Source organism: Scyliorhinus canicula, chromosome 18 (genome assembly GCF_902713615.1).
Source record: "Scyliorhinus canicula chromosome 18, sScyCan1.1, whole genome shotgun sequence".
NCBI lineage: Eukaryota > Metazoa > Chordata > Chondrichthyes > Carcharhiniformes > Scyliorhinidae > Scyliorhinus > Scyliorhinus canicula.
In genome coordinates, this window is record NC_052163.1 from 96,452,305 (window position 1) to 96,470,813 (window position 18,509).

At 47.0% G+C, this 18,509-nt stretch overlaps 1 pseudogene; it reads left to right on the forward strand.

Annotated features, from left to right (window-relative positions):
• Nucleotides 1-4,384: 4,384 nt before the first annotated feature.
• On the forward strand, nucleotides 4,385-4,602 carry LOC119953707 (annotated as a pseudogene).
• The last annotated feature ends 13,907 nt before the right edge of the window (nucleotides 4,603-18,509 follow it).

Consider the following 18,509-nt stretch of genomic DNA (forward strand, 5'->3'; position numbering starts at 1 on the left):
TAATAATCTTTATTGTCACAAGTAGGCTTACATTAACACTTCAATGAAGTTACTGTGAAAATCTCCTAGTCGTTATACTCTGGTGCCTGTTCGTGTATATACTGAGGGAGGATTCAGAATATCCAGTTCACCTAATAGCACGTCTTTTGAGACTTCTGGGAGGAAACCAGAAGAAACCCAAGCAGACAAAGGGAGAACATGGAGACTCCACATAAGCCGGGAATCGAACCTGGGATCATGGAGCTGTGAAGCAACAGTGCTACTCACTGCGCTACCTTGCCGTCCCCAAAGACAATTAATACCCATCACCTGTTTCTCTTAACCTTAACAATGCAATTGACATGACATTAGAATCCATAGCCTCCGTCTGTGCTCTAATCATTCCACGATTACTCTGAAATCAAGTCAGAGGAAAATGAACGTGTTTTCAGAGTTGATACCCAACAGCTCCAAAGTCTCTCCATTTGCAACAGTACCCTTCTTTAAAACAGATATAAAAATTGAAAAGTTTCTATAACTCCTCCAATGGAACAGTCAGTTTATAAATCATACTTCAAAGTATCAAAGAGAAAAATCTAGTAACCTACTTTTTTCTATCTTGGGGAGTAGCCAGGTACTTACAAACAGTTGGCAATCTTCTGAGAACCAATTTGCCTCCAAGTAACCTCAGGAAAATCACAATGACTTCCATTAATATCTGAACTGCACAAATAGTGAAGTCCCAGATTTGATCCCAGTTTGCGTGATATGGACAAACAATCAGTTTTAAATTTTACCGATCAACAAAAAGCAAACATTTCAAAAACGTTATATAAAATGCATAGCCTCATCTCCAGTGTTCAATTAATTATTCAAATGCTTAGCCATTTCCTGGAGCTTAAAACACTCACCAAAAGTTGCTGAGTAGAAACAAAGTTTTTTTTAAAAATTCGATGTCTACAAATGCCTAAGTAAGTAAGCCTCTCTAACTGCAGATATCCTATGTGTAATTCATTCAAAACAAGTGCAATGCTTGCTTTGTTGTGTTTGGAGTCTAGATGGGGATCTTTGGGGTTTGTCTAAGTGAGCTGCTAAAAACTGTAGTTATGAAAATTATTATTTATGTACAGCTCTATTTATATCTTAGGCAAGAGGTTGAATTTATCGTCCCCCAGATGTTAGTCATGTGTCATCACATCATAGTTAACAAATCAGCATCAGATGTCCCTTTACTCTACATTTACCCTGCAAGTCTTTATCCCAACTATATTTATCCTATTACATCTTCCCCAAAGTCTCAGACATCACAAGGTTAGTCTCAGAGCTACTTTGATCAATATCCCTGATCTTGTTCTGATTTCTTTCTCAGATTGAGGACGTTCTGCACTCTGTTTGTTTGATACAAGTAACCTTCTTCTGGGTCATGATGTGGAGCTGCCGGCGTTGGACTGGGGTGATCACAGTAAGAAGTCTGACAACACCAGGCTAAAGTCCAACAGGTTTGTTTCGAATCACTAGCTTTCGGAGCACAGCTCCTTCCTCAGGTGAATGAAGAGGTGGGTTCCAGAAACATATATATTGACAAAGTCATTGATGCTAGACGATACTTTGAATGTGGTTTTTTACAGGTGATTTAGTCTTTACAGGTCCAGGTGGAGCAACTGGCGAGAGGGATAATCACAGGTTAAAGAGGTTGAATTGTCTCATGCCAGGACAGTTGGTAGATTTCACAATCCCAGGCCAGATGGTGGGGGGGTGAATGTAATGCAATATGAATCCAAGGTCCCTGTTGAGGCTGTACTCATGTGTGTGGAACTTGGCTATAAATTTCTGCTTGGCGATTCTGCGTTGTCACGCGTCCTGAAGGCTGCCTTGGAGAACACTTACCTGAAGATCAGTGGCTGAATGCCCTTGACTGCTGAAGTTTTCCCGACTGGAAGAGAACATTCCTGCCTGGTGATTGTTGCACGATGTCCGTTCATCCGTTGTCGCAGCGTCTGCATGGTCTTGCCACTTCTTCTGGGTGGCTGTTGAGCTTCATCTTATTTCTTGTTCTTCGTCTTCATCTGGGTCGGAATACGTTTTCAAGTTTATATTGGCTTCCTTTCCAAGGCTAGTAAGGCGTTATGGTTTCTCAATCCTATAAGATCTCAGATGTGGAGCTGTGTCTTTTATTATATTTTCTTTTGGTTGGTCTTGTATCCATCCTCTCTCTGGGCAGGCCTCGTGCTGTGCCTGAAGTTGAACTTGCAAGTTTGTTTGTGATAATATAATAATATAATAATCGCTTATTGTCACAAGTAGGCTTCAAAGGGGCTGTTTAGCACACTGGGCTAAATCGCTGGCTTTGAAAGCAGACCAAGCAAGCCAGCAGCACGGTTCAATTCCCGTAACAGCCTCCCTGGACAGGCGCCGGAATGTGGCGACTAGGGGTTTTTCACAGTAACTTCATTGAAGTCTACTCGTGACAATAAGCAATTTTCATTTCATTTCATTTCAAAGAAGTTACTGTGAAAAGCCCCTAGTCGCCACATTCCGGTGCCTGTTCAGGAGGCCGATACGGGAATTGAACCCGCGCTGCTGGCATTGTTCTGCATTGCAAGCCAGCTATTTAGCCCACTGTGCTAAACCAGCCCCTGATTGTGTTCCTGCTCACGTTTTGTTTTAACTCTTGGTCAGTTGAGGGGACATTTGTTTCTAGTTTCTGTTGCAGAGCTCCAAGTTGCGTTTTCAGACATCATCACATTAACATCTCTCAAGATGAGAACCCATTTGTAGCTATGAGATTCAGTAACTGAGAATTGCTAAGTCGAGATCTTCATTTTTCTTCATCTAGTGTTAGACGGGTTGAACCCACCCCTCTCAGCTTGTCCATTCGATTCTGGATATCGAGGTGAGATAGTCATGGATATTAATCCATATTCCTTTGCAAAGTTGTGGAATAATTCATGACCAAATAGTGGACCATTGTCTGACACAAGAATGTCCAGATGTCATGTGTTGCATAGATTCTCTTGAGTGAATGATTGTTTCCATTGTGATGCTATGCAATCTGCTCACTTCAATCTATCTGGAGCAGTAAATAATGACCATAAGAAATATCTTGCCTTTAAAATCAAATAAATCCATTCTCAGGCACTGCCACGGCTTTGTTGTACAAGTGGAGGGTGACATTGGTTCTCTTTGCCCTTGGCTGCTCACTGCATATGTAAGGCAATTCGAAATTAGTTCTTCAATAGAATGGTCACCAGACTAGTTACTGGGCTCTCGCTCGATGTTTTGCTATCCTTAAGTGACCTTGATGAATTTTTTGGAGAATTTCAAGTGTTCTTAATGGCTACTCTGTCATTAGAAACTGGGAGATCATCAATGAGGTGCTCTCTCTGTTTGAAGTACTGTCATTCTACTGGGTCATAGGAGTATAGTGTGGCTATACTTCCAGACAGTATTCATTTATGAGGAAACATTTGTCATCTTGCTGTTGCACTTGTCTGTTTGGTACTGAGTGATACGTATGCTTTACCTCCTCAAATTCAAATGCTGTATTTTAGTTTCTTCAATTGGTGTTCTTGATAGTGCATCTGCTGTCAACGTGCTTAGTTGCTGAATCATAGCTCATCAGTCTCAGTCTGAACCATTGAATTCTAGGTCGCATCCTCGCAAAGAATGAAACTTTGAATCCTAGATAGCATCCTCACAATCTCATCCATGTTCAGAACAGTCACTAATAGCTTATCTGTTTCATTTTAAACTACAATCCCATCACATATTTTGAGAACCTCTCACATGCCCATGTTGCTGCCAATTCTTCCTACTCAATCATAGTACATCTTTTTTCTGTGTTTGAGTGATCTTGAGGTGTAATAAACTGATCTACATTTACCACCACTTTGCGCTTGGTCCACATTCTGGCACCACTGTTGACCTGCTCTCAACGGCACATTGGCTTCTGCCAAATTTGATTGGAACTTGCTTATTTGGTTGACCATTCCTAGGAATCTCTGTAGCTCTGTAATGGTCTTGGGTTGTGGACAATCTCTGATCATTTTTATTTTCTGTGTGTCACCTGAGGCTTACACAATGTGCTCTAAAAAATGCTAGGTTTTGCAAATTCACATTTCTCATTTAATGTCAAATATGTATCCTGTAGAACATTCAGAACTGCTCTCATTCCACAGTCACGCGCTTCCCTCATGGAGATGTGAACAAGCATGTTGTCCATATGGCATATTACTCCTTCCATATATTCTAGGGTCTGAGACATTGTTCTTTAGGATATTTCTGGACCAGACACAATTTCAAACCCATTAAAGTAACAACGGCCGAATGGTATTATAAAAATAGTCAGGGAGTGGCTGTCTATCCCTTTCGGCTCAAGTTGCGCTGGACAGTGAGCTGCAGGAAGATGATTGGAGATTTCCTGCTGTTTGGCACCTTGTGATGAATGCAGGATCTGTAATGAACTTCAAACTAAAAAGAGAACTGCAAGGTTTTGGAGATGACTATGAACTGACGACAGGTGATATCAAAGGGCTCCTGCTGAGTCTACGCTACTTCCAGATCATCATTTCCCTGTGGAATGTGTTCATAATGTTCTGTATGATTGTGCTGTTTGGATCTTGAAACCTGTCAATGCTGTAAAAATAATACAATTCGGGACAGGCCCCGAGAAATGTTCTTGTCGGGTGGCCTGATTTATATTACAAGGACACTTGTAGCTAAAGCTATAAACAATTTATTAACATTAACAGTGGGTCAGGCAGCACGGTGGTGCAGTGGTTAGCACTGCTGCCTCACGCTGCCGAGGTCCCAGGTTCAATCCCAGCTCTGGGACACTGTCCGTGTGGAGTTTGCACAACATTCTCCCTGTGTTTGCGTGGGTTTCACCCCCACAACCCAAAGATGTGCAGGGTAGGTGGATTGGCCACGCTAAATTGCACCTTAATTGGAAAAAATGAATTTGGTACTCTAAATTTATTTTTAAAAATTAACTGTGGGTCAACTATACACAAAAGAACTGTTGAATAACAGTGTTAACATGCACAAGCAACCTCTCTTCCTTGCTCTCCAGTCAGTCTGATGTCACCTGACTCTAACATTCACTTATATACTAATGAGACTCCTAGTGGTCAGTTGGTGAATTACAACACAACCATGATTCACCACACCCCGTTTCATTTGAAAGAATAATTATTACATTAGCATCAGTAATGTAATAATTTACATGTGATATCATTAGCCTGCGAGTGTAACTATTAATTTTTTTCTTTAAATTTTTAAAACTGGTTTAACAAATATATATATTATATATATATTATATATATATATATATATATATAATATATATATATTTACACAAGAACAGCAAGTATAGGGCGAAATTCTCCGACCCCCAGCAGGGACGGAGAATCGCCTGGGGCCGCCTAAACTCCCGCCCCCGCCGTGGCAGAGATTCTCCGCCACCCGGGAAGTGGCGGCGGCGGAATCTCGCCACTGCAATCGGAGAGGCCCCTGCGGTGATTCTCCGGCCCGGATGGGCCGAAGTCCCGCCGCTGGGAGGCCTCTCCCGCCGCCGAGGTTTGAACCACCTCTGGAACGGCGGGATCAGCGGCACAAGCGGGCCCCCAGGTCTTGGGGGGGGGGGGGGGGGCGGGAGGCGATCGAACCCCGGGGGGTGCCCCCATGGTGGCCTGGCCCGCGATCGGGGCCCCCCGCTCAGACTCCAGGCCAGTGCCCTGGGTGCACTATTTTCTTCCGCATCCGCCACGGCCTTCGCCATGGCGGAAGCGGAAGAGAACCCCACATCGCGCATGCGCCGGCAGTGACGTCAGCGGCCAGCTGCCGCTGACGTCACTGCCGGCGCATGCGCCGACCGGCGAAAGCCTTTCGGCCAGCCCCGCTGCCGGGGGCGCCATTTTTTTGCACCAGTCTTCTGGTGCAAACCACTCCGGCGCGGGGCTGGCCCCCAAAGGTGGGGAGAATCCCCACCTTTGGGGAGGCCCGACCCCTGAGTGGTTGGCGCTACTCCCCTACACCGCCACCCTCCGTCACGCCGGGTAGGGGAGAATGCCGCCCATAGTGTGTACAATTAGTCCAAATCTACAAATTGAGTCGATCAGGATTTTTTCTGACTCAGGTTGATCTTCTCAACGTTTGACCTTACTGCTCAGAAGTTGTAGATTCAATTTCCCAATGACATTCTCATGCAAGAAGTTCAATGACCTACATCAGGCCGCATGGGTGTGTTGGCATTGGACACCCCACTCCCCCCCCCCCCCCCACGCCCACGGGAATGCGCCTGGCAACACCCCTATCCAGTGCTGTGCTCTGTCTTGGCCCACCCATGTCACCCACATTATCCCCCCCAAACCATCTTCGCCACCCCAAGGTGAACCATGCGAGAGATTAACGATGCCCTCTCTGTGACCCCGCAGGAAAAGTTGTCCTACAACTGTCGGGAGAGGGCCCAGTCTGGTGGCGGGCTGGCAGACATCAAAATCCTCACCACATTCGAGGTACAGACCCTGGAGATGATGGGGTGGCAGAGGACAGAGCGGACACCAATATTGAGGTTGGCGCACAGCGCAGAGGTGAGGACCCACTGAGCCCCACCCAGATGGACTATCAAACATGAGTTGTTAATGCCATACAGAATGACCCATCCCTTCCACTGACACATGTCCATTCTCCCACAGGACTCCAGCCAATGTCGCCGGCCCATCAGAGGTGCCCCCCCCCCCCCGCCTCCCAAGAGAGTACCTCAAAGGAGGGCTCCGAGAATGCCACCGTTGATGCTGCACTGTTATCATCCCCAGCCTCCATCAGCGCAGAGACACGTACCTCGGTTGACAACTGTAGTGGTTGGGTTTCTGGGGCACATTCTGGCAAACACCACACAGTTGCTGATGTACATCAGGTAGAGGCAGGAACGTCAGGTAAGACAGCAGTTGGAGGTCTGCTGGAGCCCAGGACCCAGCTGAGTCCCAGTCAGATTCTGAGCTCTGGAAGATTTACCTGGAGCTGATGCAGACGATAGGGTGTGACCCTGGTACTCAAGAGAGTGTCAGCAACCCTCCAACAGGTCCACAGCTGATTAGAGGAGTCCCAGAGACTAAGGGTGCAGGCGATAGTGCCGACAATGCGTGGCACTGAGGCCAACACTGCTATGGTGGTGGTCACAGTGGAGAGCCTTGTGCACAACGTTGGCAGCATGAGTGGAGATATTCAAGGCATGGCTCAGTTGGTGATGGCCATGGCTGAGGGCCTCGGCAGAATGTCCGATTCACTGGGGCACATGAACCATGTGGACCTTGATAAGGTGCTGCGGGCCATGTCCAAGCCTCAGGTGGGCTTGGCAAGGCACTGTGGGGCATATCCCAGATGGGTATAGCCGAGACACTGCAGAACTTGCCCCAGTTGCAGTTGGACTTTGCCGGAGCGCTGCAGATAGTGTCCCATCACTGAGGAGCATCGCTGAGGCCATCAACACTATGCTGTAGACATTGGGGTGCTGCCAGGCTGGCAGAGCCAGATGACTCAGCCAGGGCTCGAACCAGCTGCCCTCCGTCTTATAAGTCCATAGGACCTAGGAGCAGAATTAGGCCATTCGGCCCATCGAGTCTGCTCCGCCATTTAATTATGGCTGATATGTGTCTCATCCCCATTCTCCTGCCTCCTCCCCACAACCCTGATCTCCTTATTAATCAAGAACCTATCTAGGTCATCTACGGCAAAGAGTTCCACAGAGTCACCACCCTCTTCCTGAATAGTTTCAAAGGATTATCCCTTCAGTCGGAGGCTGTGGCCTCGGGTTCCAGTTTTTCCTACTGGTGGAAACATCCTCTATCAAGGCCTCACAGTATCCTGTAAGTTTCAATAAGATCCTTCTCATTCTTCTAAACTCCACCGAGTACAGTCCCAGTGTCCTCAACCTCTCCTCATATGGCAAGATCTTCATTCAAGGGATCTCAGAAGTACACCACTGCTCTTGTATTCTAGCCCTCTTGACATGATTGTTAACATTGCATTGCTTACTAATTGCCTACTAAAACTGCCTACTAATCTTGAACTAGGTCTCCTAAGACCCTTTGTGCTTCTGATTTCCTAAGGGAAGGACGGGGGGGGGGGATGGGGGAGGATGGATGGATGGAAGGATGGATGGATTTGTTTATTGTCACGTGTACCGAAGATGGTTACTTACCTCGAGTCCCCAGAGCAGCCCCTCTGCCAGTTTCATGTTTTTATAAAGGAGCACTAATTGGTGCCAGTGTGACCACTTGCTGAGGTGATTAGATCACAGGAGGCCATTGGATGTTGGATAGCTCCCATAAATTGTATGGAGGTTGGGCTTAAGTGGTGATTACTGGTTTCTGGCCACGCTACGGCCAGATCCCGATTTCACCTTTGGGAGCGGGCCAGTTGGATCGCGAACAGATTGGCGCCAGGCGCGGTTCTCGTTTTTGACCTCTCCCGTGTGGTGATATACCTGTGAATAGTATTGTGTATAGTTAGCAATGCGACCTCCAACCAGGTAGTGGTGTCAGACATAGGATATGTGACGTGGAACACTCGCCAGTTGGTAGTAAGGCGTACAACAGGAAAGTCGCACATTGGGTAGTTCCGCAGAGTTCACAGACCTCAAATAGTAACCTAGTCTGTATAGTATTCTGTAAGTTAACCTTCCACGTATTGATCAATAAATCATCGTTCTAGTTAAATCACCAGCAGTTGTGTGTGCATCATTGCAACAGCAAGGTCACAGAACATAACATCCCGCTATTTAACCACCTCATCATGCTCTGGCTCGAGTGCATTGCAGCCATGGAATCGCGGCCAATAGCTCCTATGGCAGGATCCCGATTTTGCCCACGGGAGCGGGCAGTTGGATCGCGAATGGATTGGCGCCCGGCCCGGTTCTCGTTTTTGGCCTCCCCCACTATTTAATGGCCTTATCGCGCTCTCGCTCGATCGCAACGCAGCCACTGAATCACGCCCAATAGTTCCACAGCATAAATGTCTAACCCCTGATCCATTTGTTCTTTTTTCAGCAAACTAGAAGTGATTCTATACCTGGAAAGCTTCTTTCTCCAGTGTCCCAATGCTGAGCTTGTTGCTTCAGAAAGCTTCTGGGAGTGGCATTGTAGATTCCAAGCTTGCACCAAGCTCTGGACTTGTTGCTTATTTCACTGGTGTTGCTTGTTGATCCTGACCTGTGCTCACAACTGTCCGGATTTTGGGTCTGTACCTCAACTTGTATCTGCTGCACCTACAATGCTCTGGCTTTTTTGGTAGTCTTCAAACTGTTCTTTTGCCCCTCTTTCAAGGGTCTGTAGCCTTATCACTATTTTCTGGGAGTTCTGTAGGCTTATCAATCTATTCTTCAAGTTTTGTGGGTTTTTAAAATTTGCTGTCCACTGCCAACATGTTTTATTGTGTGTTCAATGTCTAAATGGGGTTCTTTGGGGTTTGTAAATTTTTCTTAAGTAACCTACTCAAGACTATAGTTAGTTAAAACCATTATTATTTATTTACAGTTCTATGTACATCTCAGGGACTCTGCACAAGTTGGACTTTTCTGCTCTCCAGATCTCTGTTACTTATACAAGTGATATTACATCGTACTTACATCAACAACAAATGCTTCTGATGTTGGTCCTTTGCTCCACTGTCTGTAATGGTGTCCAAAGCAGACTTCCATTTCCCAGATGGACCTAAAAAGTGTAGGAATGCTGACTTTATCAGCACAAACGTACCATGAAAAATGTTAACCCAACAAAGCTTGGGTTCTGTTTATTCAATGTTAACGTTTGGCTATATTTATGTTTGACTGTGAAACCTACATGGAAGGTAATGCTCCAGTGTCACATACCACAAAGTATTAAAGAGGAGTAATTGAAATTTTCAGCTGGTAGTTGAAAATGAAGTAAATGGAATGGAAAAGTGTGAACTGTAAACTACAGAGCTGATTTGAGGCTGCCCTTTCCACCTTTCTCTTCTGCAGACTGACAATTTCTTCCGCCCCTCATCACAACTACCCAATTTTCCACTGCCACTTTGCTCACTTTCTCTACCTTTTCACCTCTCACCACACCTCTACCCCAACATGTTTTTACATATTCATCCTCCTGTCCCTCACCACCTCTCCCTCTCCTTCTGACACTTTTCCTTTCCCCCTCCCACATTGTCTTCCCCATACCTCCTCTCTACTCCTTTGTGCCTCCCTCTTTCATCTTCTCTCATTGCTCACTCTCCCCATCCTCCCCGCGCTACATTTTATCTTTTCCCCTTGTCCGCACCTCAGTTTTCTCTCCCCCACCACCTTAAACTCCCTTCTCCAATTACCTCTACACATAACACACATTTGCCCTCACGTGCTGCCTTATGTCTCAATCTCCATGCAATGCCACTGAAGAAAGAGTAATATACTAAATTTGTGACTGAAGTCAGGGTTTTTCAAACTCAAGGTCACGATCCTCGGGTGGGTGTCAGGGGGGTCACACAGCAATTGGTTGCAGCATTCCCGAATGCAGGAGAAGCACCTAACAGCTGCAACCGGCTTTTAAGAATGCAGTCACGCGACTAGCCTTTAAATATAAACAATGGAGTCTTCCCGCCAGATACGGGGGCAGAGAGCAGGTCTTGAGCCCGGCACTTACACTGACATCACGTGCCCTGTATGTCAGTGCTTTGGGTCCGAAATCACGAAGGAGAGAGTCATTACTTTTGTAGCTGCCAGCAAACAAGCAACAGGACTGTGTGAAAATCTGAAGATGGGTCATTTTGTAATAAGGAAGAGAGGTTCAGAGACACAAACAGGTCAGGGACTCACAACTGAATCTGCTGGAAAGAGCTTTCCCAGGAGAGTCCACGGCAGGATAAAACAGTGCTGGTGTGACCTGTATGCAGAGCTCCAGAGCCTTTGTGAACAGCCAACAAAGAAAAAACTGAAATCGGGAACACAAAGCAGTATAAAAATGATATTTTAATAATAATAATCTTTATTATTGTCACAATTAGGCTTACATTAACACTGCAATGAAGTTACTGTGAAAATCCCCTAGTCTCCACACTAGAATGTCCAATTCACCTAACAGCATGTCTTTCAGGACTTGTGGGAGGAGACCGGAGCAAACCCACGCAGACACAGGGAGAACATGCAGACTCAGCACAGACAGTGACCCAAGCGGGAATCGAACCTGGGACCCTGGCGTTGTGAGGTGCAGCTTTGGTTTTTTTTTTCTTTTTTTTTAATAAATTTAGATTATCCAATTATTTTTTCCAATTAAGGGGCAATTTAGCATGGCCAATCCACCTACTCTGCACATTTTTGAGTTGTTGGGGCGAAACCCACGCAGACACGGGGAGAATGTGCAAACTCCACACGGACAGTGACCCAGAGCCGGGATCGAACCTGGGACCTCAGCGCCGTGAGGCGGTTGTGCTAACCACTAGGCCACCGTGCTGCCCAGGTGTAGCTTTGTTAATTGTGCCAATGCAAATCAGGATGCAAAGCTTACATGTGTTATATGCAGGGGAATACCGGTAAATTAAAATTAAAAACCTTTGAAACTTCAAAGGCATTTGAAGACTAAACATGGTGAGTTTGAGGACAAACCTCTTGATTTTTTTCAAAGGAAGCAAGTGAGAAGCAGCTGAAGTCTTTAGCAAAAATGTAACATTGAATGACAAAGCCAGTGAGATCGTGAGGACCAAGCAGACTCACCTGCTGCATTAAAGGTGAGAAATAATGGTGTGTCGCGAAGGTCGACCGGCGTGGGTCGTGAAGGTCCGCCAGTTGGTAAAAGTGGGTCCCGGGAAAAAAAGTTTGAAAGATAATGAATTTTTAAAAATATATTTTTTCTTATAAATTTAGAATACCCAATTCTTTTTTTACACTTAAGGGGCAATTTAGTATGGCCAATCCACCTACTACCCTTCACATCTTTAGGTTGTGGGGGTGAGATCCAGGCAGACACGGGGAGAATGTGCAATCTCAACACGGACAGTGACCCGAGGCCGGGATTGAACCTGGGTCCTCGGCGATGTGAGGCAGCAGTGTAAACCACTGCGCCACTATGCCGTCCTGTAAAGCATTTTAGCACACTGGGCTAAATCGCTGGCTTTTAAAGCAGACCAAGGCAGGCCAGCAGCACGGTTCGATTCCCGTACCAGCCTCCCCGAACAGGAGGCAGAATGTGGAGACTAGGGGCTTTTCACAGTAACTTAATTTGAAGCCTACTCGTGACAATAAGCGATTTTCATTTTTTTCATTGGTTTAAGTAATCAAATTCTATTCTATATCTGTTACACCTGTAGGTGGTGCTAAATACAAATTTTCAAACTTAAGGGATAGCTGAGGTATTCTCAACACCCAAATTGCTTATATGTTTAAATACGCATCTCAGCATTCGTGCAGTTCAATGTTACAAACATAGGATGGTTATGTAAAGCACTCTTTTAGTCTTTCAGATACGCTGACATTTTTATAAATGACCTGGAGGAGGGCGTAGAAGGATGGGTGAGTAAATTTGCAGATGACACTAAAGTCGGTGGAGTTGTGGACAGTGCAGAAGGATGTTACAAGTTACAGAGGGACATAGATAAGCTGCAGGTGGCAAATGGAGTTTAATGCAGAAAAGTGTGAGGTGATTCATTTTGGAAGGAATAACAGGAAGACAGAGTACTGGGCTAATGGTAAGATTCTTGGTAGTGTGGACGAGCAGAGAGATCTCGGTGTCCATGTCCATAGATCCCTGAAAGTTGCCACCGAGGTTGAGAGGGTTAGAACATAGAACAGTACAGCACAGAACAGGCCCTTCGGCCCTCGATGTTGTGCCGAGCAATGATCACCCTACTCAAACCCAAGTATCCACCCTATACCCGTAACCCAACAACCCCCCCTTAACCTTACTTTTTAGGACACTACGGGCAATTTAGCATGGCCAATCCACCTAACCCGCACATCTTTGGACTGTGGGAGGAAACCGGAGCACCCGGAGGAAACCCACGCACACACGGGGAGGACATGCAGACTCCACACAGACAGTGACCCAGCCGGGAATCGAACCTGGGACCCTGGAGCTGTGAAGCATTTATGCTAACCACCATGCTACCGTGCTGCCCCGTTAAAAAAAGTTTTTAATGATCACCCCACTCAAACCCACGTATCCACCCTATGCCCGAAACCCAACAACCCCCCCTTTAACCTTACTTTTTAGGACACTACGGACAATTTAGCATGGCCAATCCACCTAACCCGCACATCTTTGGACTGTGGGAGGAAACCGGAGCACCCGGAGGAAACCCACGCACACACGGGGAGGACGTGCAGACTCCGCACAGACAGTGACCCAGCCGGGAATCGAACCTGGGACCCTGGAGCTGTGAAGCATTTATGCTAACCACCATGCTACCGTGCTGGTTGTTAAGAAGGCGTACGGTTCGTTAGCTTTTATTGGTAGAGGAATTGAGTTTCGGAGCCAGGAAGTCATGTTGCAGTTGTACAAAACTCTGGTGCAGCCGCATTTGGAGTATTGCGTGCAGTTTTGGTCGCCGCATTATAGGAAGGATGTGGAAGCATTGGAAAGGGTACAGAGGAGATTTACAAGGATGTTGCCTGGTATGGAGGGAAGATCTTACGAGGAAAGGCTGAAGGACTTGAGGCTGTTTTCGTTAGAGAGAAGAAGGTTGAGAGGTGACTTAATTGAGGCATACAAGATGATCAGAGGATTAGATAGGCTGGACATTGAGAGACATTTTCCTCGGATGGTGATGTCCAGCACGAGGGGACATAGCTTTAAATTGAGGGGAAATAGATATAGGACAGATGTCAGAGGTAGATTCTTTACTCAGAGAGTAGTAAGGGCGTGAAATGCCCTGCCTGCAACAGTAGTGGACTCACCAACACTAAACGCATTCAAATGGTCATTGGATAGGCATATGGACGTTAAGGGAATAGTGTAGATGGGCTTTAGAGTGGTTTTACAGGTCGGCGCAACATCGAGGGCCGAAGGGCCTGTACTGCGCTGTAAAGTTCTATGTTCTATGACATCATCCAGCTCTACCTCATCACCCACTCTCCCAACCCCTCCAATGTCTTTAAAGTACCAGACTGCTTATCTAACACCTAATACTAGATGAACTTATCTAACACCTAATACAGATTTCCTGTGACTAAATATTTGAAAAGCGAAGCAGTTATCTTCGGACCCCGCCACAAATCTTGTTTCCAAGCTGGCTAGCCGCATTCCTCTCCCCTCTCTGCTCTAGTCCTAACTCACACCAAGTCCCTTTCACCTGTAACCCTGTGAATAGAACCCAAACCAGTGGGTAAAGTCAAATTCAAGGCACAGGGCTTTTCTTTACTGAGAGTGTTTATTGACTTTGTTCAGTCTCCTACTCCTTCCTATGCCCAGTGCCCCAGCTGTCCCCTATTTATATGATCTACCTACTTCTACATCTGCCTCGGGGAGGCAGTGATGTAGTGGTATTGTTGCTGGACTAGTAATACAGAAACCCAGGATAATGCTGTGGGGACCCAGGTTCAAATCCCGCCAGGGCAGATGGTGGATCAATTCAATAAAAAATCTGGAATTAAAAGTCTAATGATGATAGAACTTACAGAATTACAGAAGGAGGTCATTCGGCCCATCAAGTCAGCACCGGCCCTTGGAAAGAGCACACACCTCCACCCTAACCCCACCTAACCTTTTTTGGACACTTAACGGCAATTTAACATAGCCAGTCCACCTAACCTGCACATCTTTGAACTGTGGGAGGAAATCGGAGCACCCGGGGAAAACCTAAGCAGACACGGGGAGAACATGCAGACTCTCCACAGACAGTGACCCAAGCCGGGAATTGAACCTGGCACCCTGGAACTGTGAAACAACTGTGCTAACCACTATGCTACCCATGATGACCATGATACCATTATTGATTGTAGTAAAAACCCATCTGGTTCACGGTTCACTACTGTCCTTTAGGGAAGGAAATCTGTCGTCCTTACCTGGCCTGGCCTACACGTGACTCCAGATCCACAGCATAGTGGTTGATTCTTAAATGCTCTCAGGGATGGGTAATAAATACTGGCCCAGCCAGCGACGCCCACATCCCATAAACAAATAAAGAAAAAAAAACACACAATGCCCTTCACCTGTGTATCTCAATAATTTAATGTAATTAATATACCATTAATCGATTTGCCGTTTTTTCTTTAAATGATAAGTTTACAACACAAATAATTTCAAACAAATCAAAGGAAAAAAAGCAGAAAATGTTGGAAAAACTCAGCAGGTCTGGCAGCATCTGTGGAGCGAGAGAGAAAAACAGAATTAATGTTTAAAGTCCAATCTGACTCTTTTTCAGAACTGGAAACACAACTTCTTTGGACTCTTATTCGGAACATAGGAAAAAAATTATTTCCCACATTTCATGTAACCCATCATAATACAAGACATCCCTCCACTAGGATCTCCAACAATTTATCTCAGAGATCCCTTTTCTCTAATATTTATTTTATTCAAGGTCAATCCTTAACTTTTTCTCCATCTCGTTCTTTGTTGAATGTGCATCATCCCATAGAGAATGATTATCCACGTGGTCTTGTTGAACAAATACTTAATATCTGTCTTCACCCAAGAGAATGAGGACGTAGATATAGAACTCGGGGAGAGAGACTGAGGTTCTTGAGAAAATTGACATAAGGAGTATCAAGGTATTGGAGGTGTTTGCAGGCTTAATCTCCAGTTCCAGATATAATTGTGTCCCAGGATGCTGTGGGAAGCAAGGGAGGAGATTGCAGGGCCTCTGACCCAAATTTTTAATCCCTCTCTGACCTCTGGGGAGGTGCCAGAGGACTGGAGAACAGTTAATATGGTCCCCCTATTTAAGTAGAGATAAACCAGGGAACTATAGACCAGTGAGTCTCACATCAGTGGTAGGGAAACAACCGGAGAAAATTTTGAAAGAGAGAATCTATCTCCACTTGGAGAGACAAGGCTTGATCAGATATAGTCACCATGGCTTTGTCAGAGGGAGGTCATACCTAAAAAATTTGATTAAACTTTTTGAGCATGTGACCAGGTGTGTAGATGGGAGTAGTGCACCTCATGTATTTCAGATTTCAGCAAAGCCTTTGACAAGGTCCCACATGGGAGACTTATAAAGAAGGAAAATGCACATGGGATACAGGACAACTTGATAAAGCGGTTTTAAAACTGGCTTAATTGTATGAGACAGGGTGAAGACAGACAGCTGCTTTAATGACTGGAAGCCAGTGTCCAGTGGTGTACCGCAGGGATCTGTATTGGGTCTCCTATTGTTTGTCATTTATGTAAATAACATAGATGACTATGTGGGGGGGGGGGGGGGATCAGTAAGTTTGCAGATGACAAAAAGACTGACTGGGTAGTTTTTAAAAAAATGTTTTATTCTCCATTTTCACATTTTCCTCCAAAATTCCCACCCACCCCCAAACAGTAAACGGTAACAAATACAAAGTCAATCCCCTTAACAATAACAACAGCCCCATCCTCCCACCACCCCAAACAACGGCCCACCTGTCAATATAAGCATCCAATAAAACAAACCCTCCCACGGTGGAAACAAAAAAACAAAGGAGAAAAAAGGAGTCTGGGACCGCCCATGGTCACACTAGAGTCCACTCTCTTCCCCCCCGCCCCTGGTCACCCTAGAATCCACTCCCGCGTCCAACCTCCGAAAGAGTACCGTATGTGATACCCAAGAGTTGTAAACCCCCCCCCCCCACTCCCCTCCAACTCCTCCCGCCCACCACCTCTTGTAAAACTCCTCCCCCCAACCTCGGTTCCTTCCCCCCCAACTTTCCACTCCGGCTAGACCACTCGGACCCTGTTCTGCCAGGCTCTGATGGCCGCAGCCCCTCCCCCCACCTCACTCCCGTTCGCTGGTCGGTTTAAACCGGCCAGCGCGGAGGCCCCTGCCTGGGTCCCTTTCCCCCTTGCCCGGCCCTAGGAAAGCCCAGAAGTCCCCTTTTAGCGCACACACACCCCGCATATCCACCTACACCCCAAAGAGCCCTCACTTCGAGTGAAAGTCCCATCACTTCCCTTGTCCAAATACATACACCATTGGCTCCTTTAGCCCATACGCCCGGACGCAGTGAAACAAAAAAAAAGGAGACAAAAACGAAGAAAATACAGTCCTGAGGTTACATCGGCACATGGCCATTTCTCAATTCTGCCACAGTCCTTCTGCCTTCGCAAACTCCTCCGCTGTTTCCGCCGTTCCAAAATAAAAGTCCTTGAGCTTATAAGTCACCCTCAGCTTCGCTGGATATACAATACCTCACTGCACCTTGCTGATGTACAGTGCCCTCTTCACCCAGTTGAAAGCAGCCCGCCTCCTCGCCAGCTCCACCGTAAAGTCCTGGTACACATGTATACCAGCTCCAGCCCACAGCACCACCCACTTCTGCTTGGCCCAGCACAGGACCTTCTCTTTCATACAGTACCTACGGAAGCACAAAGTCACTACTCTTGGTTGCTCACCCGCCTTTGGTACAGGCCTCCCCGACCGATGAGCCCGATCCAGTTCATATCGGGAGGGATCCTCCCCCTCCCCCAATAGTTTTGCCAGCAAAGCGGCAAAATACTCCGTCGGCCTCAGCCCTTCAACTCCTTCGGGCAGCCCCACAATCCTCAAATTCTGTTGCCTGGACCTGTTTTCCAGGTCTTCCAATTCCCCCCCCCCCCCCCCCCCCCCCCCCCTCCAGGGGCTCAGACCTACACAGATCCCCAAAGAAGTCCCTAAATTATTTGTTTATTCTCACCGCACTCCGCACCGTATTCCCCCCTCTATCTCTAATTCCGCCAATCTCCCATTGCTTTCTCAGCCTGACCTGATCTGCCACCTTCAAGTGTGTCTCCTGAAGCATGACCACGTCTGCCTTCAGTCCCTTTAAGTGCACGAACACCTGGGCCCTTTTGACCAGCCCATTCAGTCCCCTCACATTCCATGTTGTCAGCCGGATCAGGGGGCTATTCGCCCCCCCCCCCCCTCCCCCGGACTAGCCATCCCCTTTTTTAGGTCAGCCACGTGCCCGCGCCTCCCGCACCCTCCAGTCCCCAGGCGGCGGACGCCCGCCCCGACTCCCTCTTCTACCTCCAGCTCCCCTTTGGCCAATACAGCAGCAACCCAGTTTCCACCCCCCCCCCCCCCCCCCCCCCCAGCCAGACCACCGTCCAGCCATTCCGCTCCCCCCATTACACTCCTGTAAGTCAGCTGATTCCTGCTGACCCCGCCCCCTCCCGCCATTGCAACGGCCCCCCCAGTGTGGGAATCCCCCCCACCTCCCCCTGATGAACAATGTGCGCTCTCCTCCAGCACCGCCCTTCCCCCCAGGCCCGCGCTTCCCCTCTGAGTCGGCCCCGCCCCCAATGGCGCAGCTCCTTTTTCGGCGACCTCTCCCCAGCTCCCCGACCCTCCAACTCCCTACCTTCATCAGCGGGGACCTGCCCCTACAGTACCGGCGCCCACACTCTAACACAGCC